Source organism: Zootoca vivipara, chromosome Z2 (genome assembly GCF_965207765.1).
Source record: "Zootoca vivipara chromosome Z2, rZooViv2.hap1.1, whole genome shotgun sequence".
NCBI classification, from domain to species: Eukaryota; Metazoa; Chordata; class Lepidosauria; order Squamata; family Lacertidae; genus Zootoca; species Zootoca vivipara.
The window spans coordinates 47207427-47223879 of NC_142585.1; the positions used below are offsets into that span (position 1 = coordinate 47207427).

At 46.4% G+C, this 16453-nt stretch overlaps 1 protein-coding gene across 2 annotated transcripts in view; it reads left to right on the forward strand.

Annotated features, from left to right (window-relative positions):
• EEIG1 (estrogen-induced osteoclastogenesis regulator 1) overlaps positions 1 to 16453 on the forward strand; it is a 56289-nt gene that overhangs the window by 7908 nt on the left and 31928 nt on the right. The gene's annotated exons all lie outside the window — the stretch shown is intronic.

The following is a 16453-nucleotide window of genomic DNA, read 5'->3' on the forward strand; positions in this document are numbered from 1 at the left end:
TTTTTAATTTTAAAATGGAATTTTAACATTGTATTAATTTGCATTTTAATTGAATTGTTTCTTTTATACTTGCATTGATATTTTTGTTGTTAGCCGCCCTGAGCCCGGTCTTGACTGGGAAGGTTGGGGTATAAATAAAATTATTATTATTATTATTATTATTGATACTCAGTAAGGAAATTGAGATTTGGGGAAGATAGTTCTGCATATCCTTCCTCTTTGCTCCCTTGTTGAGCTGATTCTAGGTTGCAAAGTAGGTGATACTTGAGAATCTGTTTGAAAAATCACAGCTTTAGATGCTCTGTTGTTCTCTTTTCTTGTTGTTTTACATTCATTAATAGACCAACATGCTGTATCATAAATTAAACTAATGCAGGTCTGGTTCCATGGAGGGAGTCCCTTTTTAAAAACCATTTAATTTGTAGGACTATTTTCTCTCTTCTCTAAAAGGCAACTGCCCTGTCTTTCAGTAACTGCTAATCAAATGTTGCTTTTGTTCTTGGCTGTGTGCAGATTGATTATTGCCTAGCATTGTGCCAAAACAAATTCCAAAACAATCCTGGACTTGCTCGTGAACTGCCTTGTTCTGTAACTCATGGCAGGAGATTTTAGAAGCTTTGCTTGTACTTGTACAAAAGCAGGTAGGTCTCTAGGAAGAGACAAAATTAATTTTTGTGTGGCTTTCTTTTTAAAAAGCAGCACGAAGCCAAAGTTTTTTTGTCTATTCATTATTATTATTATTATTATTATTATTATTATTATTATTATTATTATTTCTACCCTGCCAATCTGGCTGGGTTTCCCCAGCCACTCTGGGCAGCTTTCAGCAAAATATAAAAATACAATAATTCATCAAATATTAAAAGCTTCTCTAAACAGGGCTACCTTCAGATGTTTTCTAAAAGTCAGATAGTTGTTTATTTCTTTGACATCTGGTGGGAGGGCATTCCACAGAGCGGGCACCACCACCAAGAAAGTCCTCTGCCTGGTCCCTGTAACTTTCTTCTCGCAGTGAGAGAAGTGCCAGAAGGCCCTTGGCGCTGGACCTCAGTGTCTGGACAGAACGATGAGAGTGGAGACGCTCCTTCAGGGCCGAGGCTGTTTAGGGTTTCAAGGCTCAGCACCAACACTTTGAATTGTGCCCAGAAATGTACTGGGAGCCAATGTAGGTCTTTCAGGAGTGGTGTTATGTGGTCTTGGCGGCCGCTCCCAGTCACCAGTCTAGCTGCCGCATTCTGGATTAGTTGTAGTTTCTGGGTCACCTTCAAAGGTAGCCCCACGTAGAGTGCATTGCAGTAGTCCAAGCGGGAGATAACCAGAGCATGCACCACTCTGGCGAGACAGTCCGCAGGCAGGTAGGGTCTCAGCCTGCGTACCAGATGGAGCTGATAAACAGCTGCCCTGGACACAGAATTGACCTGCGCCTCCATGGACAGCTGTGAGTCCAAAATGACTCCCGGGCTGTGCACCTGGTCCTTCAGGGGCACAGTTACCCCATTCAGGACCAGGGAGTCCTCCACACCTGCCGTTCCCACCTGGAAAAATGAATTTTTTTGTTTTTTCCCGGTTTACTTACCAGCCGGGGGAGGCTCCTTCTGCACATGTCTGGAGTCTCCGGACATGCGCAGAAGCGATTTCTGGCGTGGCGGCCATTTTGGAACTGGGCGGCGACTTTCGATGCTGCTCTGCCCAGTTCCAAAATGGCGGCAGCGCTACTTCCGGTCTGCCGATCCCCTATTTTTCCGGCAGGAACTTGGCAGGTATGCCTAAAAATCACTGCAACCCCTCTCCCCACCCACATGACCTGGGCTGCTGTGCGTAAGAGGAAACCTGGTGGCAAGGACAGGCCCATCTGCTTCATCCAACCAAATCTCTGTCACACATGCCAGATCAAGTCCTCCATCCACACTCAAGTCATGGATGACAGTGGTCTTATGAATCATTGACCTGGCATTGCACAGCAGCACCTTCAGGTCATGTGGGTCTCCCTTGCTGATTCCAGTATCCATCCGTTCAAGACCGGACCCGGAGGCAGGATAGTCCTCAAACAGCGACTAAATCTGCTTCGTCTGTAATGACATGGGCTGGTCTTAGCGTAACTCTTCCTCCTACCCGTGATCACTGAGATTGGGTGTCCCAGTGCAAACCCCCCCCCCCATGGAACCTGCCCCAACCATTCTGTTGGCTGGGGCCCACTCCCAGGCAGCCCTGACCCCACCCCTTAAAAACAGAATACAACCTATACGAAAAACCAATAAAACAATAGAAACTAAAAATAATAAAAAGTTACAATCTTACTAAAATTAAACAAATCCCTAACCCCAACTAAACGTTTACTGTATCCCACATCCAACGATAAAAAGAATTTAAAAGGGTAAAAGAATGATTTTAAAACATTTTTTAAAAATAACCGTCTCTGCTGTTCAGAGGCCTGTCAGGCCCTGCCCTGGGCCAGGTGGAAAGAGGCAGGAACAGGGCCCTCAGGCGCTCAGCAGGGTAGTCCATATAGGTCAGGCATCCCCAAACTGCGGCCCTCCAGATGTTTTGGCCTACACTCCCATGATCTCTATCTAAGAGGACCAATGGTCAGGGATGATGGGAATTGTAGTCCAAAATATCTGGAGGGCCGAAGTTTGGGGATGCCTGATATAGGTGTTCAAGGAGATGAGCAAACTTAACTACTAAAGTGTTTTTCTCTTTGCTGATTCTTTTTGGAAGATGTTCCACCCCCTTGTACTGTGCAGAGGCCAGATTCTTTCCCCTCCAAATCTAGAAGCCCTTTAGTTTAAGGGTTGAGTTCTTCATAAGTGCTGCCTGACCATCACCCTCCCCCTTTAGTTTTACCTATTGTTTTGGGTGAAAGAGGCTTATCTCTGGAATTTGAAGTGTGTGAAAGATTGGGAAGAGTAAGAAATTAATTCCCCCTCTCCCCAACAAAATAAGAATCTAGGTAATTTGCTTGCAAGTAATGCCTCCTTGTTGACCTTGGATTCAGTGGTGTAGTTCTGGTGTTTGTCTGTTCCGGTGCTGCTGCTGCTGCTGCTGTTGCTGCTGCTGCTAAACTCTTTTTTTCCCTGGCTGAATTTCAGCAGTCCTCTAAGCATGTGATTGTTGCAGATCACAGATGTGTTCCTGCAGAGAAACTGCCTCTAATTTAATCCAGATGCATGCATTTTTCTCTTTACCAGCATGGTTACTCATAAACTAGTAAAGTGGAAAAACTGGCAATAGGGTATGCAGTCTGATCACCAATCCACCCATGGGCAGCCTGCCCTTTATGAGAAAGTGTGTGGAAACCTGTTTCCTTTCCACTAAGCTTCACATTTTGATGTCTTGTCCACTGGACTCTGCAACCTCTATAAGAGCTCAAGTATGTGGATGATACCCAGCTCTACCTCTCTTTCAAATCAGAGCCAGTGAAGGCGGTGAATGTCCTGTGTGAGTGCCTGGAGGCGGTTGGAGGATGGATGGTGGCTAACAGATTGAGATTGAATCCTGACAAGACAGAAGTACTGTTTGTGGGGGACAGGAGGCGGGCAGGTGTGGAGGACTCCCTGGTCTTGAATGGGGTAACTGTGCCCCTGAAGGACCAGGTGCGCAGCCTGGGAGTCATTCTGGACTCACAGCTGTCCATGGAGGCGCAGGTCAATTCTGTGTCCAGGGCAGTTGTCTATCAGCTCCATCTGGTATGCAGACTGAGACCCTACCTGCCTGCAGACTGTCTCACCAGAGTGGTGCATGCTCTGGTTATCTCCTGCTTGGGCTACTGCAATGCGCTCAGGGCCGGTACTAGGGTTTTTTGCGCCCTAGGCGAGATCACCTTCTGCCCCCCCCTATTAATAAAAAATAAAATAGAAAAATAGAAATAAAAAATAGAAATAAATAAAAAAGTAGAAAAAATAAAAAAGTAGAAAAACAAAAAACAAAAATAAAATAAAAAACAATTGATCCAGCTAAAATCAATATATGAACGATCACAATATTTCAGTGGTGTTTTTAAGTGAGCTTCAGTGCATGGTGAACAATTTCTCTTAAAAGAAAATATTGTTTTTGAAAACAAAAAGGGGCAAATACTGTAAAGCTAAATATCCTATCTTTTACTGCACATTCATAGCTTTCCCTGCTGCTATGGATCATAATTTAAAACGACTGCTCAAAAACCCATCAGTTACATATTTACCATCATGGGGCTATAAAATCCTTATAGAGATTTGGCTGGTTAGAGTGGGAAATGGGTAGATTTCAGTGGGGTGATTTACTGAGCTATTTAAAAAAAGAGAGACCGCACCTGTACTTTGAAGTAATGATGTCACAGCATTAAAAACGAAGCGAAGTTTTATTTGGGATGTGAGGAGCCCAAAGAATTCACTTTTCTTGCCACATGGGGGTCAGTCAGGGAGCCCCTTTCCCAAAGCGATGCAACGAGGGGGACTGGCTGTGACCCTCACGAAGCGAGGCACGAGGGGAATTTTGTCCACGCTCAGAGGCAACTTGTCTCTCTTTTTTTAATACTAAAAACAAGCCCTCGAGTGAGCCCCGGCTTTAAAACAAGAGCAAGCACTGAGGGTCTTCATCCGTCCTGGCCCTTCCCCTCACAGACGGCAGTTGCTGGGGGAAGCAGGCGGCGGAGGAGCCCCTCGTGGCGGAGGAGGAGGCAGCCCTGCCAGGCCTGGCACTCCGCTGCGCTCTCCCTTCCTTCTGGCCCAGGGCGGCCCTGCCCTCCGCCTGCCCCTCAGAGCCGGCGCGTCATGCGGGGCTGGGCCTTGGAAACGGCGGCGTCCTCTCCTCCTCCTCCTGCCTGCTTCCTCGCAGCCGCTGCAGAACGAGCTGCCCAAGCGAGGAGGCCTTGGAGAGGCGAGGGCGGGATGCTCCCTCGCAGCCACCGCCGCTGCCGCTCGGGCCAACGCCACCTCCTCCTCCTCCCCAAGCTCGGCTGTGGCGGCACTGGCGCTGTGTTTACACCATACGCCTGAGATAAGATCAAGGGAGGAAACATTTTCACAAAAAAAAATTTATGACCCAACCTACTCAAGAAGACACGCTATGGCTTATTTTCGGGGGGTGTATTATTCCAGCGGGAAGGGCTCCGGGCGCAGCCCGGCATGGCGGGGGGCAGCGAGCTGTTGCCAGGAGGCGCCGTGTCCATGTCTAAGCATTTCTAAGCATTTCTGCAATATATGCTTAGAAATCCTGCGACAGCTTATTTTATGTCTTATTTTCGGGAAAACACGGTAAACGTACGGAAGTTTCATCAAGGAAACGGAGGTATTTCTTGCACATCCCATCCCAGTCTTACTAAATTAGGAAGTCAGTTTTACACAATAGTTTCCCCTATCACATCCAATATCAGAAGTACCGTGTTTCCCCTTTTTTAAGACACCGTCTTATAACTTTTTTCCTCCAAAAAACACAGGGTGGCTTACTTTCGGTGGGATGTCTTATTTTTAAAAAAATATGGTACGGTTTTTATGGCTCAGGGCGCTGCTGGGCTCTCTTGAGTGCTCGGCGCTGCAGCAGCTACCGGTTCCAGGTGGTGGGGCGGCAGGCGTCCTTGGCCGGGCCAGGCGGAGGCAGCTGGCTCAGGCACTCGGCCCGCTGCTGCAGAGTGCTCCAAGCTCCTTGGCCGGGCCAGGCAAGGAAGAAGCAGTGAGCCCAGCGGTGGCGGCAAGCATGGAAGCGGCAGGGACGGCGGTGGACGAGAAGGCGGAGTGCGGAGATGCAGCCAGCAAGGCGGGAGTGCAATCAGCTGTTAAGCGGAGCTCTTGGAGTGCCGCTTCCCAGCTGATCGCGCTCCTGCAGTGCCGGCCGCATGGAGTGACTCTGTGAGTGGAGGTGGTTTCCACGGCGCGGAAGCATGGCTTATTTTCGGGGTATGTCTGATATTTCTCAAATGCTTCAAAACCCTGCCATGGCTTGCTTTATGACTACGTATTAAAAAAGGCGAAACAGGGTAGTAACAGTTTAACATTGAGAAGTAACTTGAACAGAAAGTTGTATCAATCACACATGTGACTGTGCGCACTGCCTCCCAACAAACATCTAGCAGTATAAGCAAGACAATAGCTATGGACTCTTTCCAGTGGAATGTTGAAAACCAGTTTGGCAGGGAGGAGGTCCAGATGGCACTAGCTTCTGAGAGAACACTTTTCAGCGAAGAGTGGGAAGTGGGGGAAACTATGTGAAAGGGAGCAGCAGAGCAGGCAACATAAATGTGTCCTAGAGACAGTGTTCCTTCGGTAGATATGAGTTGCATTTTCTTCTCGGCGTACCTCATTTTCATCATGATGTTCATCTCTCCAGGCTGTGGTTTTTGCACCTGTGTCATCTGAGCAAACGGAAACCACTGCAAATGGTTGTTCCCTTAAGCTAGTGATTGGCAACCTTTTGAGCTTGGTGTGTCAAAATTCGCCAAAAAACCAAGCATAACTTGGTTGGTGTGTCACTTTGAGAAAAAACCCCATAATTTTGTGATATTTATAGTTTAAATAACAAAAATGTATACTTGTTTCTCCTTAAAAAGGGGGGGGAGGGAAAAAATATTTAATTTTTTAAAAAAAAAATTAAAAGGGGGGGGAAATAAGGCAAAACCCAGAGGTCTTTCCCAGTGGGACTCTGGGCTCAGGTCTTCCTCCAACAGGTCTGCTGCTGGGGAGGTGGGCTCGGGCTGGGCTGTGCCTCCTCGTGGCCCTCTTCAGCCCACCTCTCCCCTCACTTGGCAATGCTTGTGCGGCGGCAGGGCAACAGGGAAGGGGTTTCAGCTTACTTGGGTGTCTCTTCTCTCTTCCCAGGATGGTGGCGAGGTGGCAGCGGTGGCAGCAACAAGGTCGGGGTCGGGGTTCCTCTCCCTCCTCCAAGGGCACCCTCCTCACCCTTGAGGCGGGGGTGACAGGGACAGAAACGGAGTGAGCGGACCCCTGTTCTCCTTTGCCTTGTTTCCCTTCTTTTCTCCCTCCTTTTTGTGGCGGTGGCGGAAGCGGGCCCGGGGCTTCCTTTTTCCTCCTCCGGAGTGCCTTGAGGCCGTCCATCAGGTTCGCGGGGTGGGGGTGGGGTCCAGCAGCTCCCCGGTTGCTGCACTGGTGGCCCCTAGTGTCCGGGTGGTGGCGGTTTCAGTGGCTCTGGAGCCCGTCTGGCAGCTCCTGCAGCGCTGGTCACTTTCAGGAGCTTCGTGGCTCTGTGCCGACCGCCATCTTGCCTCGCCGGAAGTCCACAAGGCCCCCAGAGATGCGTCACCTGCAGCATTACGCCGCCAGCCGGAAGTGAGGTCTCGGCATGCGGCCGTGTGTCACCGAAAATGGCTATGCATGTCAGTGCTGACACGCATAGTGCCTTAAGCAAAGCCAGTGTGCTGTAGTGGTTAAGAATGGTGACCTTCTTTGAAGTCTGTCCCACTCACCTCACAGATTGCTTGTTGTGGGGGAGGAAGGGAAAGGAGAATGTCAGCCGCGTTGAGGCTCCTTCAGGTAGTGATAAAATGGGATATCAAATCCAAACTCTTCTTCTTCTTCTTTCTACCCTGTGGGCTATAAGATGAGGTGCTACTCCTTTTGCTTAAAGACCTCCAAAGAAGGAGACTCCACTACACTCCTTGGTAGCAAATTCCACTGCCGAACAGCTCTTACTGTCAGGAACTTCTTCCTAATGTTGAGGTGGAATCTTCTTTCTTGTAGCTTGAATCCATTGCTCCGTGTCCGCTTCTCTGGAGCAGCAGAAAACAACCTTTCTCCCTCCTCTATATGGCATCCTTTGATATATTTGAACATGGCTATCATATTCCCCCTTAACCTTCTCTTCTCCAGCTCCCTAAGCCGTTCCTCATAAGGCATCGTTTCCAGGCCTTTGACCATTTTGGTTGCCCTCTTCTGGACACGTTCCAGCTTGTCAGTATCCTTCTTGAACTGTAGTGCCCAGAACTGGACACAGTACTCCAGGTGAGGTCTGACCAGAGCAGAATACAGTGGTACTATTACTTCCCTTGATCTAGAAGGGTAGAAATTCCAGTGGAAGGCAGGAGCCAGAAAACAACTCCTTTTACCCTCTCCTCCTCTCCCCATAAGTCAGCTCACAAGAGGGAACGCAGGAGGGAAACTCACTCATAATTAGGCAGTGGAATGAGAATAAGAACAGCGCTGTGTCATCATCTAGCTTCATGAGGTGCATACACCCAGCCAAAGAGACTGGAAGGATTATGATTTAGAAAGACAAGCTACATTCACTGACTCAATTAATATATAGTGGCATTGCTCATATTAAGAACTTGGGAATCTTCAACCTTAAATCACTTCAGAAATTGCAGGTGCAAACATGTCAGACATCTCTACAACTTGTCTACAGACATATCTGTGAAGTTCTTAAGATTTGTTTTAAAAAACTCTTTCTTTAAATAAATAGGAATCGTGCCTGGTTATTTGTTGTTGGAGGTAGGGGTTGTTGTTGTTTTTTATTTCTAGGGAACAACCTAGACTTGAGGAAGCATTACAAACATCTGTTTCCAGTGTATCTGAAGAAGTGTGCATGCAAACGAAAGCTCATACCAAAATAAAAACTTAGCTGTTCTTTAAGGTGCTACTGAAGGAATTTTTTTATTTTGCATTACAAATAAGATAGATTTTATAAATAGATGTTGTGATTATGCAACTGTGCACTGAGCAATACAATATTATAGTACAGTACTGAATTATGGTAAGCCAGTTATTTAACATATTCATTGTTTTAATAATGCATATTTAACATATGTGACCATCCAGATGGTGCTTGACTACATCTGGTACGCAGGCTGAGACCCTACCTTCCTGCAGACTGTCTCGCCAGAGTGGTGCATGCTCTAGTTATCTCCCGCTTGGACTACTGCAATGCGCTGTACGTGGGGCTACCTTTGAAGGTGACCCGGAAACTGCAATTAATCCAGAATGCGGCAGCTAGACTGGTGACTGGGAGAGGCCGCCAAGACCACATAACACCGGTCTTGAAAGATCTACATTGGCCCCCAGTACGTTTCCCAGCACATTTCAAAGTGTCGGTGCTGACCTTTAAAGCCCTCAACGGCCTCGGTCCTGTATACCTGAAGGAGCGTCTCCACCCCCACCGAGGGCCTTCTGGCGGTTACAGGGAACCAGACAGAGGGCCTTCTCGGCACCCGCCCTGTGGAACGCCCTCCCAGCAGATGTCAAGGCAATAAACAACTATTTTACATTTAGAAGACAACTGAAGGCAGCCCTGTTTAGGGAAGTTTTTAATGTTTGATGCTGTGCTGTTTTTAATATTCAGTTGGAAGCTGCCCAGAGTGGCTGGGGAAACCCAGCCAGATGGGTGGGGTATAAATAATAATAATAATAATAATAATACATTATTATTATTATTATAAAATACTTTATTTGACAGGGTCATGCCATTTAATTTGTTACAGCACGAATTGTGATGGCTACTAGCAATAGATAGCTACTTAGATGATTTAAATAATATTCAATGAATGAGTCTACCATAGCTTTATTAGCCTGTGGTGATGGTGGCTAAAACTAAAATCTTAATTGCCAGGAATACTGTCTTTTTCCAGTTACCACACACATACATACAGAGAGAAAAGTTACAAAGCAGGAGATGGCTATGTAACTGCCCAAGGCATCTGGCTGGCCTTGGTTGGGAAACAAATCTCTGGACTGGATCTTTTGGTGAGATCCAGCAGGGCAATTTTTGAAAGATTCAAGAAAAACTATGATATGATATTATTATTATTATTATTATTATTATTATTATTATTATTATTATTGATGGCTTTAAAGCAGGGGTCCCCAAACTTTCCCAGCTACCAACATGAGTTTGACCAAACTGCGGGAGGCAGTGGAAGACAGGAGTGCCTGGCGTGCTCTGGTCCATGGGGTCACGAAAAGTCGGACACGACTAAACGACTAAACAACAACAACCACTGTATTAATTTATTCCATTGCCATTTATGCCATTTCATTGTCACTTGCCATTTTATTGATTAAGTACCCTACTTTGCCAGGGTGCTGAAATCCACTAAGAAGTTCTACTGCCTCACTTAAATTTTAGTCTTTATCCTCTAGTTCCCCTGTTTCAAGAGTTTAATGAACTGAAATAACCTTCTGAAAATATGAGTCATAACTGTACTTATTTTTCTGAGCACAATCTGATGGAGGAGCTAGGGTCATGAGAAGGCACAGGAAAAGAGAAACAGTCACTACAAAAAGATTTCATTTCCTCCACCTCCCTGACAGAACCATTCCCTCACTCACAAAAACTGGATTATTTATTTTGTGAACATAAGCATAACTGTTTTATCTAACGAGAACAGTCTTTCAAACCCAGCCAGTACATGAGATTCAGGGCCCTGCTGAATGGTACCACATCGAGATTAGCTCAGAATGCCGGCCCAGTGATATGGCCGCGACACGCAGATGGGCAAATAGCAAGCTTGCAGGAACAGGAGCAGGGTCCAAGGAGAATATGTCATTCTACATCAGACTGGCACTCCCAACCCTAAAATGAAGGATTTAGAACTCAGACAGGGACTAACAGTACCAGGCAAAAATATGTTCAACCATTAGGAGGAGTCCAGCAGGCATATGATACATGCTCACTTGCAGAGGGAAGTTAACACTTTGCTTAAGAAGTGGATGAAAGTCTAGCTTTGTAAAATTATTTGCAGTAAACCAGAAACCCAAGGCAACAGCAGTTGACTGGGGATTAACAGCTAGCAAATGCATGTTGTTAGCCAAGCACTTTTAAAGTTTGGCAGAAGAATAATCATCCTGCTGCCAGGGTTTCAGTGGAGGCACAAAATGCAACTGTTCCTACTCAGCTGTACACAACCATTGTGGGATGGAGGGAGGAGGTGGTGATAAGATGCAATGGCAGGTTGGCATCCTTTCCCATTGTTTGTTGTTTAGTCGTTTAGTCGTGTCTGACTCTTCGTGACCCCATGGACCAGAGCACGCCAGGCACTCCTGTCTTCCACTGCCTCCCGCAGTTTGGTCAAACTCATGTTCGTAGCTTAGACAACACTGTCCAACCATCTCATCCTCTGTCGTCCTCTTCTCCTAGTGCCCCCAAACTTTCCCAGCATCAGGGTCTTTCCAGGGAGTCTTCTCTTCTCATAAGGTGGCCAAAGTATTGTAGCCTCAGCTTCAGGATCTGTCATCTGTCCTTCCAGTGAGCACTCAGGGCTGATTTCCTTCAGAATAGATAGGTTTGATCTTCTTGAAGCCCATGAGACTCTCAAGAGTCTCCTCCAGCACAAAAATTCAAAAGCATCAGTTTTTCGGGGATCAGCCTTCTTGATGGTCCAGCTCTCACTTCCATACATCACTACTGGGAAAAACAGAGCTTTAACTATACGGACCTTTGTCGGCAAGGTGATGTCTCTGCTTTTGAAGATGCTGTCTAGGTTTGTCATTGCTTTTCTCCCAAGAAGCAGGCGTCTTTTAATGGTGAAGGGGTGATAAGATAGCCATGTTCAAAGATATCAAAGGATGTCATATAGAGGAGGGAGAAAGGTTGTTTTCTGCTGCTCCAGAGAAGCGGACACGGAGCAATGGATTCAAACTACAAGAAAGAAGATTCCACCTCAACATTAGGAAGAAGTTCCTGACAGTAAGAGCTGTTCAGCAGTAGAATTTGCTACCAAGGAGTGGGGTGGAGTCTCCTTCTTTGGAGGTCTTTAAGCAAAAGGAGCAGCACCTCGTCTTATAGCCCACAGGGTAGAAAGAAGAAGAAGAAGAGTTTGGATTTGATATCCCATTTTATCACTTCCTGAAGGAGCCTCATGTCAAGAATGACAGCTATATGTCAAGAATGCTTTGATGGTGTTTCCCAGTCACCAGTCTAGCTGCCGCGTTCTGGATTAGTTGTAGTTTCCGGGTCACCTTCAAAGGTAGCCCCACGTAGAGCGCATTGCTGTAGTCCAAGCGGGAGATAACCAGAGCATGCACCACTCTGGCGAGACAGTCTGCAGGCAGGTAGGGTCTCAGCCTGCGTACCAGATGATGTTGAAAGAAGTTGTATTGGCCCCAGCCAGCGAGGCGTGGGATGAAACTGTGTCAGCTCTCACCATGGGAGCTGAGGCGCTTTCACCCCAGCGCCTCATGGGCTGGGGCCAATGCAGCTGATCCCAATCCCCAACATCAGGGTCTTTTCCAGGGAGTCTTCTCATGAGGTGGCCAAAGTATTGGAGCCTCAGCTTCATGATCTGTCCTTCCAGTGAGCACTCAGGGCTGATTTCCTTCAGAATAGATAGGTTTGATCTTCTTGCAGTCCATGGGACTCTCAAGAGTCTCCTCCAGCACCAAAATTCAAAAGCATCAATTCTTCCGCGATCAGCCTTCTTGATGGTCCAGTTCTCACTTCCATACATCACTTCTGGGAAAACCATAGCTTGAACTATACGGACCTTTGTTGGCAAGGTGATGTCTCTGCTTTTTAAGATGTTGTCTAGGTTTGTCATTGCTTTTCTCCCAAGAAGCAGGCGTCTTTTAATTTCGGGACTGCTGTCACCATCTGCAGTGATCCAGGAGCCCAGGAAACATTGGGGTGCTTCTGCAAGGTTAGCTGGGGGCAGGAGACCTGAAGTCCCTGTTGCTTGTGCATGAACAGGGATCTCGGGGCTCCTAGCCACCCTGCTGGGTGAAGTCCGCAAGGCAGGACTACCTGAGGTTGCTGGCAAGCGCTGGACCCGGCAGCAGCATCAGAGAGTCCTTGCACTGCCTGGCTGAGCCCACCAAAGCCCCATGTCAAGGCTATGGCTGCCTTGGTGGTGGTGGTGGGGGTATAATGGAGCCTGCACCTCTAAGTCAGTGTTTCCCAACCAGTGTGCCTCCATATGTTTTGGGACTACAACTCCCATCATTCCTAGCTAGCAAGACCAGTGGTCAGGAATGATGGGAGTTGTAGTCCCAAAACATCTGGAGGCACACTGGTTGGGAAACACTGCTCTAAGTTGCCTAATGCAAGCTGGAGGTGAGCTGGTTGGTTTTTTTTTTTTTTAAGCTACAGGGCTGTCCCTACCTGGGATTCCCAGCAACTGGTATTCAGAGGCAGAACATTATTTGATTGTGATGGTGGTCTTGTTTCTTTGTGGACTTGATAGCACCTGGTAGTGTTGCTTTGATAGGACTTGTCCATACATGTTGGGGTGTGGACCTACTGTTTAATCAGGGCTATTTTTATAGCTCTTATGTAATGTAGATGTTGTCATTTCTTGTCTTAAGCTTAAAGGTGGTGCAGCTTTGGAGATAAAAAGCAAGGGTAAAGTTCACTGCTGGACTGAATTTAGGCTTACAGTATATTATTCGTGTATAGCTCTATTAGGCTTCAATTTATTTGCAGATCCGAAGAGTGAATTGGAAACTATGTAGAATGAAGATACTGGTACTACCGTAGTAAAGGTACCAGCTCTGGGCATCCTCTTTTTTCCCCCGGAGAGGTTTTTACTCTGTTTTAGTGAATCTGAAAGTGAAAATGGACTGCACCTCACCATGCCTGTAAAAAGCAAAATAAAAATGGAACCAATATGTTAGTTCAGAATCTGAGGTCTGGAAACAAATTTTTAAAGGAGTACGGGAGGAGAAAGGAGAGCAGGGGTCCCCAAACTAGGGGCCAGATGCGGCCCAATCGCCTTCTAAATCCGGCCCGCGGACAGTCTGGGAATCAGCATGTTTTTACATGAGTAGAATGTGTCCTTTTATTTAAAATGCACCACTGGGTTATTTGTGGGGCCTTCTAGGTGTTTTTACATGAGTAGAATGTGTCCTTTTATTTAAAATGCATCTCTGGGCTATTTGTGGGGCATAGGAATTCGTTCATCCCCCCCCCCATATGGTCCGGCCCCCCCACAAGGTCTGAGGGACAGTGAATCGCCCCCCTGCTGAAAAGGTTTGCTGACCCCTGGAGACAGATGAGGTGATCAGGCACTCCCATTTCTTTAAGAAATTTCTTTAAGAGAAGCACTCTGCACTTCCATCTTAAACCATGGTGAAACCTGGCTGGTTTAAAGTGATGTGTGAACCAGGCCTGTCTCCACCCAGATGCTCCTAGGTAGCTTGTAAGCACAGCTGTACCTGGTACTGGACAGTGGAGAGCATTGAAGCTTGAATGGTTTTCACCGCCCTCTACCCCGACTTTGGGGTCACGAAGAGTCGGACACGACTAAACGACTAAAAAAAAACAACTCCGACTTTTGCTGTCCTCAATTATTTAAACAGTAAGTCAGTTTCTGAGTTGAGCTTCCAACAGTAGCCCTTTGCTTCTCAGGAAAATATTAATACTAGAAGTCAGATTCCAATACAGTAACCAGAATGACCTTTCCTACTACGAAACATGTGCCTATAAGTTTTCCATCTACTGATCTTAAAAACCTATCACCTCTTTTCCCCACCACTTCATTATGTTATCCTATTTGCCAAATATAGTTGAGTTCACATGTCTCCATTTCAGTGCCAAGTTCCTGCCGGAAAAATAAGGGATCCGCAGACCGGAAGTAGCGCTGCCGCCATTTTGGAACTGGGCAGAGCAGCATCGGAAGTCGCTTCCGAGCATACTCCGCCCAGTTCCGATATGGCTGCCGCGCCAGAAATCGCTTCTGCGCATGTCCAGAGACTCCAGACATGCGCAGAAGGAGCCTCCCCCGGCCGGTAAGTAAACCGGGGGAAAACAAAAAAATCCGTTTTTCCAGCTGGGAATGGCTGGAAAAACGGGGGTTTCCTGGGGAATACGGGAGACTTGGCAGCTTTGCACTAGTCCTAGAATGCATAACAACATGATCTCATGATTACTGTTTATCACTTGTCACTCAATCTTTTTCATGAAGAGATTAGACAGAAAAGAGACACTTGTTTTGTATGCATACGTTTGTTTCATAAAGTAGTTTCCAACCTATGTTTATGGTGTTATCAATCTTCAAGGGAATTGTAGCTGTTCTCAAAATCCAAAATAACAACCTGTGATCTTGTGTATGCACTCAGTTTTTCGCATTGTTAATAGTGTGTCACCATTGACAGAAGAAGAATTGTACCTACTCTTGTTTGCTCAACCAGTTGTTCTTCTTGGCTGACGTACCTCAGTTTTATCTGCTTCTTAACTACATGTGCTCCTATTCAAATGTCTAAAGGTAACTCTTTGAAATGAGAACATAGGTCAGCTATTTACATGAAACCAACCAAAAGGCAATAAAGCCCAACCCTTTTCACTTGCTTAACCTCAGCCACCCAAAGTGAAGTGCAGGTTGTATCTTAAATAAAAGTTCTGAAAGGTGTCTGGCCTTTGGTAACTCATTGGAAAGGCTGTTCACTGTTGTGGGCTATAAATGCAATTTAAAAAGGAAAAAAAGTATTCTTTGAAGGTGCCTCACATTTCCTACAAGGGCTCAAGGTTGTAGGAGCATATACATGCTTTCGCATGATGAATTCTGCATATAAGTTAAATAAGCAGGGAGACAATATACAACAATATACAATAGCCAGCATGTTGAGTAGTAATTGATATCTTTTCTGTAGGGTTATTTGCAAATCTGTGTTGTTGAAAGTTCTGGATGCGTTTTTCAGTAACAGAGCATTGCCTGCCCAGTTATTGCTTTGGTTCTGTCAAGGCCCATCTGTCTCTTCGAGCTGCAGCATGAGCTCACTTTGTGACCCTTGTGATATTTTTCTCTGGCAAGCGTCCCTGGCCTCTGACCAAAAGCAATCCATGTTCTTTCTGTAGATGTGGCAGAAAGACTCTGGAGTTGGAACTGCCCGCCCACTCTGATTGAACTGGTGCATCAGCACTCCTTTGCAGCAGTTGATCATAGAATCGTAGAGTTGGAAGAGACCACAGGGGCCATCCAGTCCAACCCCCTGCCAAGCAGGAAACACCATCAAAGCATTCCTGACTTATAGCTGTCAAGCCTCCGCTTAAAGACCTCCAAAGAAGGAGACTCCATCACACTCCTTGGTAGCAAATTCCACTGCCGAACAGCTCTTACTGTCAGGAAGTTCTTCCTAATGTTCAGGTGGAATCTTCTTTCTTGTAGTTTGAATCCATTGCTCCGTGTCCGCTTCTCTGGAGCAGCAGGAAACAATCTTTCTCCCTCCTCTATATGACATCCTTTGATATATTTGAACATGGCTATCAAATAACCCCTTCACCTTATCTTCTCCAGGCTAAACATACCCATACATGTGAAAAGGATCTCAGAGTCTTGGTAGACCACAAACTTGACATTAGTCAACAGTGTGATGCAGCAGCTCAAAAAGCCAAAGCAATTCTGGGCTGCATCAAGAGGAGTATAGCATCTAGTTCAAGGGAAGTATAGGACCACTGTATTCTGCTCTGGTCAGACCTTACCTGGAGTACTCTGTCCAGTTCTGGGCACCACAGTTCAAGAAGGATACTGACAAGCTGGAACGTGTCCAGAAGAGGGCAACCCAAATGGTCAAAGGCTTGGAAACAATGCCTTATGAGGAAC